General features: G+C 46.0%; 1 pseudogene across 1 annotated transcript in view; it reads right to left on the bottom strand.

The window, feature by feature from the left end:
* The window catches only part of LOC311222753 (netrin receptor UNC5C-like), a 498,634-nt pseudogene that overhangs the window by 4,256 nt on the left and 483,008 nt on the right, over window positions 1-11,370 (bottom strand). The window contains exon 8 of the transcript in view: window positions 4,718-4,944. The product of the transcript in view is annotated as a netrin receptor UNC5C-like (transcript). The remainder of the gene's footprint in view (window positions 1-4,717; window positions 4,945-11,370) is intronic.

The following is an 11,370-nucleotide window of genomic DNA, read 5'->3' as shown; positions in this document are numbered from 1 at the left end:
ATCATTTGCTGACAAGCCAAACGGTGTGTGTTGTCTAGGAAATTGACTGGGGTGGTGGTGGTGGCTGTGAACATGAGGCTGTTCTTGGTATAAGTGCTATTTACATTGTTCGGTCAATAATTGGTTTCAAGTAAACGTTGGCGTACAAGCAGAATGTAAAGAAGGCTATTGCGGTTCAGTTTAAGTATTGCATTGCGGCATTGTACTGCAATGACCTTATAGACAGTTGTTAACGGTCTGTGCAAACGCCCAGCCTGCTAATCGTTGCTAGTCATTCACAGGCTGCTGGCTCTATGGGTGGTTCTAGGTTAGTTAGGATTAGGGCACTAGGGTTAGGTGGCGGGTGGCTCTCTCCTTGCTGTAGAATGACCCATGTTTGGGTGGTTGTTAAATACACGTGTTTCATTGGTTTGGCTTCGTATCAATACCACTGCTAATGAACAGCTATTCAAGCACTAACATGGGAATAACTGGAATACCATTGTTAGGTCAGAGGCACCGATAACATGGAACACTGGCTCACACTCGTTCTACTGTGGCTTATCTTTCAAGTAGAGTTCCCCACAGATCCCTTGCTGAATGCACCTCAGGCAAGCAGCACTATGGTGTTCTCATCCTGTTAGAGAATTATATCAGAGAGAGAGAGATAGAGAGAGAGAGAGATAGATAGAGAGAGAGAGAGAGATAGAGAGAGAGAGAGAGAGAGATATAGAGAGAGAGAGAGAAAGAGAGAGAGAGAAGAAAGAAAGAGAGAGAGAGAGAGAGGTGCGTTGTGACCGACTTAAGCATCAGTCTGCTGTGTGTTTGTTTGCATGTGTGTGTGTGTGTGTGTGTGTTTCAAGTTCAAGTTTCTTAATAGTTGTCATACAGAAGTACAGAATACTTTTTGTACAAAATGCTTCTTACTGTTGCGCTCCAGAGACTGTGCGTGACAAGATAAGTATGAAATAAAAACATAGTAAAAATTAGAAGAAAAAAAAGAGGTCACAGTGTTCAGTTTAGACATATGTACAATGTTCGTAGACGTAGTTACCATACAATATACAATACTGTGCAGTGTACTATATACAATACTATATAGTGCAAGGCATAAATGGACGAGGTGCAGTTTAGGTACAATTCACAGTAGGTGTACGAGTTTGTAGTGCAAATCCTTTATCAATAAATATAAAGTGTAAGTGTGTTTGTGTGATCTAAGTGTGGAGAGTGGGTGCTGCAGTGTGTTGTTTGTTTGAGTGAGTGTGTGTGTGCGTGTGGGTGTGTGTGCTGTGTGCATTTGATGGTTGTTGCATAGTGATTATTGTTCGTTTAGCGATTATTGTTCGTTTAGCAGCCTGATGGCCTGGGGATAGAAGCTCCTTCTGAGTCTTTCTGTGCTCGCCATAAGACTCCGGTATCGCTTGCCTGACGGCAGCAGTTCAAAGAGGCAGTTGTTCGGGTGGCTCGAGTCCTTAATAATTCTCTTAGCCTTCCCCTTGCACCGCTTGTTGTAAATGTTCTGGAGGGTGGGAAGCCCCCCTCTAATTGTGCGTTCGGCTGAACGTGTCACTCTTTGTAGTCTGCTACGGTCTTGTGCAGTGCTATTCCCAAACCAGGAGGTGATGTTGCTCGGTCAGGATGCTCTCTATTGTACATGAGTAGAAGTTCCTAAGGATCTTCTGGCTGACTTGGAACTTCCTTAGGCGCCTGAGGAAGTAGAGGCGTGTCGTGCCTTCTTCACAACACTGTCAATGTGTGTGGTCATGACAAGTCCTCGGATATGTGGGCTCCGAGGTACTTGAAACTGTTCACTCTCTCAACTGGTGCCCCGTCGATGCTGAGGGGGCTGTAGTCCTTGACCCCCGACCTCCTGAAGTCCACAATCATCTCTTTTGTTTTGCTGACGTTCAGGAGAGGCAGTCTCCTGACACCACTGTGACAGGTTCTCTACTCTTCCAGGTAGGCCCTTTCGTCGTTGGCAGAGATCAGGCCCACCACTACTGTGTCATCAGCAAATTTGATGATGGTGTTGTTGTTCCGCTGTGCTACGCAGTCATGTGTGTACAGGGAGTAGAGGAGGGGGCTCAGAACACAGCCCTGGGGGGCCCCTATGTTGAGCGTGATGGATGAGGAGGTGCAGTTGCCGGCTCTTACCACCTGGGGTCTGCCCGTCAGGAAGTCCAGGACCCACTGGCACAGGTCATAGTTCAAGCCCAGGTCCCTGAGCTTGGCTATGAGTTTGGAGGGGACTATGGTATTGAATGCTGAGCTGTAGTCGATGAACAGCATTCTCACATAGTTCCCCTTCCTCTTGTCCAGATGTGATGCTGCTGTGTGCAGCACATGGGCTATGGCGTCTCCGTGGACCTGTTGGGGCGATATGCAAATTGCAGAGGGTCCAGGTTGATGGGGAGGGAGGAACAGATGTAGCCCTTCACTAGCTTCTCAAAGCACTTCATGGCTATGGAGGTGAGGGCTACAGGGCGGTAGTCGTTGAGGCAAGCGGGCGTAGATTTTTTGGGTACAGGGATGATGGTGGACTTCTTCAGACAGGTGGGGATGACGGCCTGTTCCAAGGACAGGTTGAAGATGTCAGTGAAAACCGGGGCCAGTTGGTCGGCACAGACTTTTAGGACGCGGCCGGGGATGCCGTCCGGTCCTGCTGCCTTCCTGATATCCACTTTTTTAAAGATCCGTCTCACCCTCATGCTCTGTTACCCTGAACACTGAGTCCTCCATCAGCAGACCCCCCCCCCCCCATTGCCGTGGTTTGTAGGCTGGTGTTGTTATTCACAGCCTCAAACCTCGCATAGAAGGAGTTGAGATCATTTGCTAAGGAGATGTCACTGTTCAGTTTGAGGGGGGTTCCTTTGTAGTCTGTCATTGTTCTGAGCCCTGCCACATGCCTCTAGAGTCAGCCTGTTCAAACTGAAGTTCAACTTTATCCCTGTAACGCCGTTTTGCCTCTATTACTGCTCTCCTGACGTTGTATCTTGCCATCTTGTGTTCTTCCATGTTGCCTGTCACCAGCCCGGTGTTGTATGCTGATGTGCGCACTTTCAGAGCCTCACGGACGGATTTGTCTACCCAGGGCTTTTGATTTGGGTAGATATTAATTTTGGTGGTGGGGATTATTACTTCTACCTGAGTACAGACATAGTCAATCACCGTTTCGGTGTATTCGTTAATATTGGCTGTGTTATCACGGAGTACACTCCATTCTGTGCTTCCCAGCACTGCTTGGAGTGACTCTACTGACGTCACGGTCCAAACGCTTAACCTCTCGCGAGACCACCGGCGTTCGCTTGAGACACTGTTTGTACTTAGGCAAAAGAAAAATTGCGGCGTGATCGCTTTTACCGAATGTGTGGTGTGTGTGTGTGTGTGTGTGTGTGTGTGTGTGTGTGTGGTGTGTGTTGTGTGCCCCTCCTTCCTCATCCATTCTCTAGGACAGGCGGGGAGATAGAGGTGGAGGAAGCAGCGTACAGACAGGAGAGTGAAATATGGCTCTACGGTTACTCTGATTGACATTAGACTGTCTGCTTTGGAGTCAACGCCACAGAGAGGAAGAGACAGACTGAGCAACAGAGACAGAGGAAGATAATGAAAATGGGAGCTGGAGAGCAGGGGCGAGAAACAGAGAAAGAGAGAGAGAGAGAGGAGAGAGAGAGAGAGGAGAGAGAGAGAGAGAGAGAGAGAGAGAGAGAGAGAGAGAGAGAGAGAGATAGAGAGAGAGAGAGAGAGACAGAGAGAGAGAGAGAGAGAGAGAGAGAGAGAGAGAGAGAGAGAGAGAGAGAGAGAGAGAGAGAGAGAGAGAGAGAGAGAGAGAGAGAGAGAGAGAGAGAGATAGAGAGAGAGAGAGATGGGTCAGAGTGGTTTCTGGTAGTGAGATCAATCAGATCCAGTATAGATTGACAGACAGTCTGATACCATATACAGTAGACAGACTGATGGCATCAGCACTGAAACCATCAGAGGGAGACAGTACAGAGAGAGAGAGAGAGAGAGAGAGAGAGAGATAGAGAGAGAGAGAGAGAGAGAGAGAGAGAGAGAGAGAGAGAGAGAGAGAGAGAGGAGAGAGAGAGAGAGAGAGAGAGATAATGTAGAGATAGAGAGGGGGGGTATAATCCTTGGTAAAAGGGCCTAGAATAATATTTTATTACATGCATTCAGCCTTTAAGCATTAAATGTGCACTATGACGTTTTGAGTGTTTACGTGTGTATAATGTAATTATCTGAATTATAATCTATCTCATCTTATCATAATTCTAAGATAAATTATGTTGAAGCAGTGTAAATCAAACAGAAGCCTAGCAGATGCTTCTTTGATTAGTAAATATATTTGCAAACATAATCTCTGGCCCAGCAAGAGTAAAATGGTAACTTTTCAGTGTCCTAGGGACTACGTCTTTCCCTCAGCATAGTTTATTGTAATGTATATTATTTTCATATATATAACGTAGAATTCTTCCACAACTTTGAGTTGAAAAAGTATCCCCCAAAAACGACATACTGTACCTTTAAATATAAATCAGAAGATGGGCAAAGGAAATGTGGTGCCACATAATCAACGTTTTAGTAATCATCAGCATCATTATCCTCATCATCATCAGTTCATACACTTAGAAAAACTGCCACTCTGTCCCTAGTGGTGGCCCAAAGACATGGCACTTTGAGTAAGACCTGTTCAACCCACGCAACAAAGCTTCACACATGACACCATGTAAAACAAAGTGACAGTCTCGTCCTGCGCTCCCACACGTCTGTCCTCACCTGATCTGGCGGTCTTGATGCTGACTGACTGGAAGCCCCCGTTGAGCGCAGAGGTGTCGATAATGTCGGAGTCAAAGTCGCGGTGCGTCTTGCGGTACACGAAGAGCGCCACGATGACAGAGATGACCAGGCACATGATGACCGCAATGACGATGCCCACGTACAATGCCACGTCATCTGTACTGGGAGCGGCTGGAGGGAGAGGGAGGGAGGGAGGGAGAGATAGAGAGAGCTTGAGTTTTAACAAGCTGCTTTCATGCAAATAGTGTTGATACAGCCTGAATCTGCCATTGCCGCACAATGGAATCCATCCCTGTGGAGAAGGGTACAACAGCCATGTGACTTGTGTAATAAAACAAATGACAAAAACATGCTTGAAATAAACAGCGGTGGAACAAGCACACAGTTCTTAAAAGTAGAACTACCCAGATAAATGAGTATGCTGGTAAAAGTCCTCCATTCAATTTCTACGTTCCTAGAGAAAAGGACAAGTAGAGAAGTATTTGCTGTTGAATGTACTTATTACGTATCTAAAGTAAAAGTATTGCATTCTACATGATGTTTGAGTATTCCAGTGCTTGGGAGCATTCAACCCTCGATCCATTGACCTCCATTGAGGTTATGTTAAAGTGGCATGTGGTCCAGTTATGCTGCTCTGATTAAAGCTTATGTTAAAGTGGCATGTGGTCCAGTTATGCTGCTCTGATTAAAGGTTATGTTAAAGTGGTATGTGGTCCAGTTACAGTATGCTGCTCTGATTACATCCTCTTGAAGTCTTCAAATGTGAAAGTATATAATATTCATACATTTCTGCCATGTTTTCTATGCAGAAAGAGAGATATTGAAAAAGATACACAAAGCAAGAAATATGATACAAGGACAAGTAAAAATACGTTAGAACAGTCCAAATGGTAACAATCTGAGTGTCAAAGGAAACAGAATGATATCCAGACAGTGGTTGGATCTAGGTTATAGTACACTGCTATCTAGACAGTGGTTGGATCTCGGTTAATAACATTTACATTTAGACATTTAGCTGATGCTTTCATCCCAAGCGAATGACAAGTTCTGTACGACAAGTCATCAGGAAGGGCACAACTCTATCAGCTGAGTAACAATGTTCATCAAAGTGTTGAGTGCTACAGTGTAGTTTAGTTTATTAGGACAAGTGCATGACAGTAAGGTTAATTAGGGTTAGATTTATAAAAAAAATAAAAAATGAATGGTTGAAGAAGTGTGTCTTTAGTCAATGGCAAAAGATTGGATGGGTTTCGGCTGTCCTAACTGGGGTGGGTAGTTCATTCCACCATTGTGGGGCAAGGACTGAGAAAAGGCAGGTTCTCCTTGATGACCCTCCCGGAGCTCGGATAGGAGTGGGTCTGAGGCGGCCAGAAAATGCAGAGCGTAGGGGTCTTGAGGGTGTGTAGTTAGAGACCATTGACCGGAGGTAGGTGGGAGCGGTTCATTTTGCCACACGGTATGCCAGGTCGAGGGCCTTGAAGCGGATTCGTGCAGCAATGGGGAGCCAGTGCAGGTCCCTAAGAAGTGGGGTTACATGGGCCGACTTCGGTAGGTTTGAGATCAGGCGGGTCGCTGCGTTTTGAATGAGTTGAAGAGGCTTGTGGCTGTGGCCAGCAAGCAGTGCGTTGCAGTAGTCGAGGCGGGAGATGACTGTTGATTGGACGAGGAGTTGGGTGGCTTCTTTTGTCAGGAAGGGGCGGATCCTTCTGACGTTGCTCAGGAGGAATCTGCAGGTTCTGGTTGTCGCTGCGATGTGAGCAGAGAAGTTCAACTGATCGTCGAGGACAACACCAAGGTTCTTGGCGGTCGGGGACACGGTCACAGCTGCATTCTCGACTGTGATGGAAAGGTCGGTCAGGGGGGAGGATTTGGCCGGCAGGTGGAGCAATTCTGTTTTGCTTAGGTTCAGTTTGAGGTGGTTGGTCATCATCCAGGCGGAGATGTCGGACAGATAGGCAGAGTTCCGCTCAGAGACGTGGATATCTGAGGGAGAGAAGGAGAGGAAGAGTTGAGTATCATCGGCATAACAATGATACGAGAAGCCATGAGACGTGATAATGTTACCCAGTGATTTAGTGTAGAGGGAGAAGAGAAGGGGTCCTAGGACCAAGCCCTGGGGGACACCCGTCCGCAGTGGGGTGGGTGGCCGACAGGGTCCCTCCCCATGACACTTGGTGGTTGGATTCTAGGTTACAGTGCACTGTTATCCAGACAGTGGTTGGATTCTAGGTTACAGTGCACTGCTATCCACAGACAGACAGACAGACAGACAGACATACATACAGACAGACATACAGACATACAGACAGACAGACATACAGACAGACAGACATACAGACAGACATACAGACAGACAGACAGACAGACAGACAGACATACAGACAGACAGACAGACATACAGACAGACAGACATACAGACAGACATACAGACAGACAGACAGACAGACATACAGACAGACATACAGACAGACATACAGACAGACAGACAGACAGACAGACAGACATACAGACAGACAGACAGACAGACAGACAGACAGACAGACAGACATACAGACAGACAGACATACAGACATACAGACATACAGACAGACAGACAGACAGACATACAGACAGACAGACATACATACAGACAGACAGACAGACAGACAGACAGACAGACATACAGACAGACAGACAGACATACAGACAGACAGACAGACAGACAGACAGACAGACATACAGACAGACATACAGACAGACAGAGATGGTGGTATAGAGAGACAGACAGACATATATTTTTTTAGTCACATTTAAAGGAGAATAAGACAAACAATTATGTGAAAAAGTTGTGTAATTAGTAAAGAAGGCAGTGATTACAGCAATCATGCTGTTTTCTAAAGTATCTTTCGCTGGGCAAAATTGCCATGAAAAGAAAAGAAAAACACTACTTCAAAATGTCTTGTTTTCTAAGACAGAGAGAGACAAAGAGACACATTTCAAGAAAGAGCAACAGGCAGAAGAAGAATGAAGAATGGCTGAAGGCATTTAGTTGATTTTCCCATTCAAAGTTGTTTATAAACTTAACCCTTACCATAACCTTAACCTTAACCTTAACTGGAGACACCACTCCCAACATAAAAAGAAAAGATTTGATTGATTTTCAAAGTTAGAATTCCTTTTCGACCAAGTGACAGACACTCTTAAAACATGATGAGTTGCTTCATTATTTCATGAGGCCAGTGACATCCTCCTGCAATTATGGCTGAAAGATTAATGACGTCAGTGAGGAGCTGAGAGGAAACATGAGAGGCAAGGGGAGAGGAGATGATAAGAGAGGAGAGGGCAGGAGAAGAAAATATATGTGAGGGGAGAAGGGGATCTGTTATAGAGAGGAGAGGAGATGGGAGGATAGGGGATAGGAGAGGATGGGAGAGGAGAGCAGGGGAGAGAAGATGTGAGGAGAGGAGAGGAGAGGAGAGGAGAGGAGAGGAGAGGAGAGGAGAGGAGAGGAGAGGAGAGGAGAGGAGAGAGGAGAGGAGAGGAGAGGAGAGGAGAGGAGAGGAGAGGAGAGGAGAGGAGAGGAGAGGAGAGGTGAGGAAAGGGAACGGAGAGGAGGGGAGAGGATATGAGAGCTCAGGAGAGGGGAGGAGGGGAGAGGAGAGGAGAGGAGAGGAGAGGAGAGGAGAGGAGAGGAGAGGAGAGGAGAGGAGAGGAGAGGAGAGGAGAGGAGAGGAGAGGAGAGGAGAGGAGAGGAGAGGAGAGGAGAGGAGGGGAGAGGATATGAGAGCTCAGGAGAGGGGAGGAGGGGATAGGGGAGGAGGGGAGAGGAGAGGAGAGGTGTGGAAAGGGAACGGAGAGGAGTGGGAGAGAAGGAGAGAAGTGGGAGAGAAGGAGATACATGAATGGATGAGAGGAGGCATAAGAGAAGAGAGGAGTGGAACACACTTTAAGTTCAAAGCGGAAAACAAACCAACACATTCAACATGAAAGCTGCCGTGAAGGTTTTTTTCTTCTCCTAAGTCTCACACTTAGAGCGCCACGTGTATAATAATTTCTTCTGATGCTGGGAGGAGGGGATTTGTCTGTAGTTATTAAGAAGACAGACAAGTATGGGAATGCTCCTTTTTAATCTGCCCTTAAAGTGGAGAGGCAGATAACAGGTTTTTAGCTGCAAACAGCTTGAGTCATTTGTTGTGGATTTGCTGTTGGTGCGTCATACGGAACAAGTTCAGAAAAGCATGAACTTGATTATGCGTGACTGTATCCTTTGAAGATGCACACAACACACACACACACACACACACACACACACACACACACACACACACACATGTTTTGGCAAGAACGCACACACAATCATCACACGTGCATGTACGCACACACAGATACACAGTGCACACCAAAGAGTTCTACTGTAATATATATATAGCATAATATTATGTGCACACACACACACACACACATGCATGTTTTGGCAAGAACAACGCACATACAAACATCACACAGGCATGTACACACACACACATAGCACACCAAATAGTTTTACACACACACACACACACACACACACACACACACACACACACACACACACACACACACACACACACACACACACACACACACACACACACACACACACACACACACACACACACACACACACACACACACACACACACACACACACACACACACACACACACACACACACACACACACACACACACACACACACACACACACACACACATCTCACTCCTGTGGGCATTTAATTATTTCTCCCCCACCACTTGGTGTCACTATAAACCACGTCTTGTATCTCTAGGGAGCCAGACTGCAGGGCATGTCATTCTGTGTGACTAGGCGACACTCCTTTTCTCACACTACTCTTATTCCTTAAAGCTCCCCATATTTCAATTCCCCCCTCATCAGCGCCGTAAACCATATCTACATTATTGGCGTTATTGCTGTGCAGTGCGTTGACATGAAACCAAAGCGAGACACCATTAGAAACCCCTGACAAGACAAAGAAACTTTAAAGGTGCCGTGTTGAACGGTTGTTTTCATAGGCAAAGAACGTATAATTGGTTTTGCGATTCATCCCATGTATTTCCTCCCTGACAGAACTGCCACGGCTGTGAAAGTGTTGTGGAACTATAATAAGACTAGCGAAGACAAACATCATCCCACTAGAATAATAGACCGGAGCGCTGGGAAGCCGGGCGACCACACAAGAGCAATGCATCATCACGGTCCCACATTATCTGCATACCGTATGGCAATACGCATACGCGGCTTATTAGACACTTTGAGATCAGCAAAGGAGGCCATGCCCTGTGTACTCAGTCTTAGTACCGGTATGTCTCTCTCTCCATCATTCTATATGTAGCATATATCCCTCTCTCTTTCCTGTAAAACTACCTCATTATGAGACACTTATAATAGCAGATACACTGGGACTCTCTCTCTCTCTCTCTCTCTCTCTCTCTCTCTCTCTCTCTCTCTCTCTCTCTCTCTCTCTCTCTCTCTCTCTCTGTTGTTGAGATATTTTCTTTGTAGACAAGTAGAATAATGTGTCCCATAGGAATTCATTAACAGTAGGCCTATCCATCTGGGTTACAGTGTATTCAACCCGCTGCTTCCTTTGTCATTCAGGCCGTCCACCTAAAGTTCCCCAAAACACTAGGTCAAAACCTCGTATATGGCTGGACCATGATGACCAATCGTAAGGTTGGACCATGATGACCAATCGTAAGGTTGGACCATGATGACCAATCGTAACTTCAGTAATGTCTTTGGTCACCTGATTCAGCGGATCAATCAGCGACATACATTCGTGGTTGTAGGACTGAACCCTGCCACGCAAACTTGACATTCAAATGAAAATACATTTAAAACAACCAAACTGCTATGGTCTTCATGTGACAAACAGCATTTTGTGGGATGAACAATCATACATCTATAGTTGGCATGTCTTCCCCCTGACTATAAGGAATCTATACATAACAAGTGCGTGTGCCCATCAGCACGGACGCACATCACCAAGGTGTGCAGAGAAGTAAACAGAAAAGGGGCAAAGAGGCAAAACAAGGAAGCGAAAAGGGAAAGTGAGAGAGAGAGACAAACGCACAGTCAAAGAGGAAGACGAGAAAGCTAGAAACCCTGTTGGGCCTTTAAGTGGGTCGCTAAGTTTTTTTTTGCGTGGACCTGTCTTTCCTCTTTTGTTTTGTCGTGATCCGATAGACTCAAGTGACTCGAGGTCGTTCGTTCCGTCTGTCCGATGTTCTCTTGCCGCCTGATAAGAGACAAACGCTGCATAAAGACGTCTCTTTCTGACAAGGTGGCCCTTGAAAAAAAGGGTCTGAAAGTCAGTCAGTTGCACTTTTTTGACCAGACAGTGACGAATGAATAAACGCAAACAGACTAGTTTCTGTTCCAGGCTGTGCAACGTGTGTCGGACTCAGCAGCGATGTCAACAGCCGAGACTTCCACAGAGACGTGTGACCCACTCGTACTCCCACCCAGGCACAGATTACTTTTGTGTTCCTACTTTAAGTGTAAATGCTATAAAAATACAGTAAATTACATTTTATCAAAATATTAACCATTAAATAA

The sequence above is a fragment of the Notolepis coatsorum genome (assembly GCF_963971535.1).
Source record: "Notolepis coatsorum genome assembly, chromosome: 1".
In the NCBI taxonomy this organism is placed as follows: Eukaryota; Metazoa; Chordata; class Actinopteri; order Aulopiformes; family Paralepididae; genus Notolepis; species Notolepis coatsorum.
The sequence above is the reverse complement of the archived record's forward strand: the minus strand, read 5'-3'. Positions and strand labels throughout refer to the sequence as shown.